Source organism: Pseudorasbora parva, chromosome 14 (genome assembly GCF_024679245.1).
Source record: "Pseudorasbora parva isolate DD20220531a chromosome 14, ASM2467924v1, whole genome shotgun sequence".
Lineage (NCBI taxonomy): Eukaryota > Metazoa > Chordata > Actinopteri > Cypriniformes > Gobionidae > Pseudorasbora > Pseudorasbora parva.
Genome location: NC_090185.1, coordinates 29,636,062 through 29,640,742, shown reverse-complemented (window position 1 = coordinate 29,640,742; position 4,681 = coordinate 29,636,062). Strand labels below are relative to the sequence as shown.

At 30.7% G+C, this 4,681-nt stretch overlaps 1 long non-coding RNA gene across 3 annotated transcripts; it reads left to right on the top strand.

The window, feature by feature from the left end:
• The first annotated feature begins 243 nt into the window (after positions 1 to 243).
• Positions 244 to 3,753, top strand: LOC137040516 (uncharacterized). Of its 3 annotated transcripts, XR_010897922.1 has the most exons (5): positions 244 to 307; positions 800 to 867; positions 1,029 to 1,113; positions 1,269 to 1,345; positions 1,631 to 3,753. It is a non-coding gene; the product is annotated as an uncharacterized lncRNA (long non-coding RNA). The 3 variants fall into 3 exon arrangements; XR_010897921.1 differs by having other exon boundaries at positions 800 to 1,113; XR_010897920.1 differs by lacking the exon at positions 244 to 307 and having other exon boundaries at positions 741 to 1,113.
• Positions 3,754 to 4,681: the final 928 nt, after the last annotated feature.

The window sequence follows — 4,681 nt, the reverse complement described above, 5'->3', positions numbered from 1 at the left end:
TCTCTGAAATACAGTCCAACTACACAGTGTGTTAGAACAACCTGAACAGAAATGGATAATTAATAAGTGATTTATAATCAACATTTAATGCACGAAATATCTTATTTTATATTTATACTTAATATTTCAATGCGCATGCGCCAAAAATACTACGTCATGATTTTGAAAAATGCGCGGTCCCCCATGATTGCGTCATCGCGATGCGTGAGGGAAATGAAGCTGAAGAGAACAGACAACAGAGGAGGAGCGAACCGTTTGGATCATTACAGTTGAAATGAGACGTCATATGCTACAAATAACGAGTCAAGTAAGTATATCTTGATATAAGCTCTCTTGATTTTACATTTTCACCGTAACATGGTAGCTCTCTATTACGGTGTAGTTATTTAGTTTAATCGCAGATAGGATAGACGCACTATGGACTCGGGAGGTGAATTAACGTTAATCATGTTTCCTATGTATTTATTGTATTATTCATATTCATGTAACTTGTTATCTAAGATTGCATTATAATAATTTCTTAAATCGGAATGTGATCGCCGGTGTGGGCATGTTCAATGAATTTGCCTGCTGTACATACAATATTTGAATCGAACTCCTACTTTTTGAATGGACAGAAGACATTTAACGTTATATACATTTATTCCATATATTAACTTAACGTATAACAACAACCAGTAATGAAATAATGATTTTAATATGTTCTTTTCTTTTTGCATTTGGAGAGTAAGATGTTAAAGTACTATTTGTGTTTTTAATATTTTGTGCTTATTTTATTTTTTTATTTTTTATTTTGTAGGATCAATACAGATGTGTTATTGGAGATCCAGTGCAAGCTGTGTGGAATCACAGAGCCATCTTGATGAGGTCAAGTTAATGTTAATTATGAATTTATGCCCAGCCATGACACAAGCTAAAACATTGCTATCAAGTCTTTAGCTTTTAAATGCTTTGTATCTTGTCCATTTGTAAGTAATACATTCCCACTTGTGCATTTACAGATCCCCTAATCATTATATATTTTACAGGCCACACACCCAAAGGAATGGAGCCGCAGCATTGCTGTGCCAGGCGTGGTAAATACAGGAACATCCTTCATGGAGATGGTACGAGGTAAGCTGAAACTTGCAAGGCAAGATGAGGAAAAATGCAAGAATACTTTTCTCAATTTACATTGGTCTTGGGTTATTTATCTATATTTAAGTTATGTTTAATTCCCTGTAAAGTAGGAATAAAAACCATTATTAAAATGTTCTCTATTTTTAAAGTCCAGTGTCAGTGAAGATGATGTGCTCAGTGGGATACGTGAAGGAACCTCTCCAATCATTCTACCCTGACGACTGAGGTAATTCATCACATAGGGGATGCAGTTGTGGTCAAAAGCTTACACACACCGTGCAGACTAAACTGCTTCATCAGGGCAGTACTAGATAAAAAAGAGACAACATGCTCATTTTTATGATCCCTCTTATGGCTATTTCTTTTTTTTCTTCTTTTTTTCATACAGATACTGCTGTGTGAATATATACTGTACATCTATCGTTTTAATTTAATTGAGCCAATTATAATAATGGATAGATCTGTTTTATAAACAAGTTTTTTCTTTGCGTTTTCTTTTTCTTTCCTCAAGGTATATTTTTTTGCTTTCCTGCCTCTTTGGAACATGTCCATTCACATCTACTGTGGAGAGATGGTGCACCAGTTTCCTACTGATGGAGAGCTTCTGGGACATTGACATAAACAGCACTTTCCAAACAACTTGAAAATAGTTGGTGACAAACAATTTTGTGTGCCTTTGGAGTTCTTCAGTTTTTTTTTTTTTTTTTTTTTCATTCACTGTAATGCTGGAATAAGATTTTAGAATAAACCTTTTGGTCCTAATTTTGGTGCTAGTAAAGGTTTAAGAGCTTATAAGTTCAGTAACACTTTACAATAAGATCTAATTTGTTAACGTTATTTAATGAATTGACCAACATGATCTAACAGTGATTTCTTTTTATTTATTTATTTTATTTAATTTTTTACAGTGTTTATTAATAGTTGTTGACCTTGCTTAAAATATTATAGTTCAAAGCTTGTTAATTAAATTTATAGTCATTGTTCATGCAAGTTAACAATGCATTAAATAATTAACATATACACCTTTTGATTTTAAGATTGCATTAATAATAGGGGTGTAACAGTACACAAAGCTGACAGTTCGGGGAGGAACACTAAATATAAAAATGCTTTTTTTTTTTTTATTGGTTTACTGAACAAATTGTAATTGTCCTAAACTAAAGGTTTCTTAAAGAATTAAAAATATAATATAAAAAATATCTCTACTAATTATTATTATTATTACCTTTATTTAACCAGGAGAAAAACTCACTGAGATTAAAATGTCCTGTCCTGGCCAAGATAGGCAGCTGTGTTTGCATGTACAGTTATACATCAAAATTCACATAAAAAACATAAAACATACAACCAGTCAAAAACAATTACACACCATTAATTTACTCTCAAAATGATGTAGTAAAATTTTAAAATGACTAAATGTCACCAGATCTTTTAGCTTCAACTCAGTCTGGAGCAAATTCCAATCTGAGGCTGCGACATATTTGAAGGACGTTTTACCAAGCTTAACTCTAACAAAGGGCACACAAAGATTATAATTTGATTCAGAATGTAATATATAATTGCCTTGTTGTTTCTGTTTAATCAAACGACAAAGAATGCTGTATAGTGTAGACTATATAGGGAGGCTTTACTTGCACTCCCATTGTATGCAAACGTGTAAACTTCTCATAAGACCGTTTTTGCATTAACTTATAAATCTAATTATAGGTTAGATTTTTTTCAGGTTTTCAGGTTAAGTAGAATATGATGAATATATAGGCTAATATAATGCATACATTTAGTGAAAGAGTTCATCTCTCTCGTGTTTTATCGACTTCTTTCTGTTGTTGAAACACTGAACGATTACACAATGTGATACATTTTAGTAAGTTGTAATGTATCCTTAACATACCTTCTGATGTTAATTCATGTTTATTCTTTGACTATGACAAGGTGATCACATTCACTCGTGCCGCGTTGCTGCTTGAACTGATGTGTCTTTACAGTGATCTGTCATGTCACATTAAAGAGCATCAATATGGTATCACTTGAATTTAATGATAAAATTGACAGAATACATATGTTCTTATGGAAACTTGTATTGAAGTGTGTTCCACTCATTAAACAAGCCGTCTGTTAACTGTTAAAGATTGCATTCGTACCGCTCGGTACACACGTGCACTGTACCGGAAGTCCTGTACCGAACCGGTTTGGTATGAATACATGTGCCGTTACACCCCTAATTAGTAAATGTTGAAATTAACATTAACTAAGATAAATAAATGTTTATATTATTATTCATTCTAAGTTCATGTTAAATTAAGTAGTTAACTAATTAAACGTTACCCAAAGTTTTGAATCTTAGTGTTGTACATGAAACGATTCTTTTCTTTCCATTTGTTTGTATTTATTCATCTGTTGTGTGAGGTAATTTTCTGTGATGGGTAGATTTAGGTACCTTTGAATGAGGGAGATATATAATAATGCATATAATTACATATAATTGCATATAATCCTCATTGTCCTCCAGACTCTTTCTAAATGAATTTGTGTTTGTGTAAATAGTTTTTTGGGTTTTTCTTGGGCATCAAAAAAAAGTTTTTTTTGTATATTTGTTTTACAGATTGTTTTGTCAATAAATGTAGAGGATTTAAATTTGGATGTGTTTATTATACGAAATTGCAGCTGTATTATTTGAAAAATGTAATTATGAATGTATTTCATTATATTAGAGTGTACATGTAAATTACGTTAAGGTATATTTTAGTTCATATTAATTGCTTGTTTTTAAGACAGTAGAATGGATGTCAGTACATTGAGCAGTGCACTTTAATTACAATTTTAATACACTAGAAGCGATTATGAAAGTACATATAAAGTTGTATTTAAGTACCACTTAAGTTGTTCCAAAAAATCACTCTTAATTGCAACTTATTGTATTTTATTTCAACTTAATATATGATAAATTTGAAATCAATTACATATAATGTGTGTTAAGTACAACGAAAACATTGCATTTAATTCACACTTAAGTGTATATTTAGCTGACATTAAAGTATGCTTTAGTTCACATTAATTGCTTGTCAGTACATTGAGCAGTGCACTTTAATTACAATTTTAATACACTAGAAGTGATTATGAAAGTACATATAAAGTTGTATTTAAGTACCACTTAAGTTGTTCCAAAAAATCACTCTTAATTGCAACTTATTGTATTTTATTTCAACTTAATATGTGATAAATTTGAAATCAATTACATATAATGTGTGTTAAGTACACCGAAAACATTGCATTTAATTCACACTTAAGTGTATATTTAGCTGACATTAAAGTATGTTTTAGTTCACATTAATTGCTTGTCAGTACATTGAGCAGTGCACTTTAATTACAATTTTAATACACTAGAAGTGATTATGAAAGTACATATAAAGTTGTATTTAAGTACCACTTAAGTTGTTCCAAAAAATCACTCTTAATTGCAACTTATTGTATTTTATTTCAACTTAATATATGATAAATTTGAAATCAATTACATATAATGTGTGTTAAGTACACCGAAAACATTGCATTTAATTCACACTTA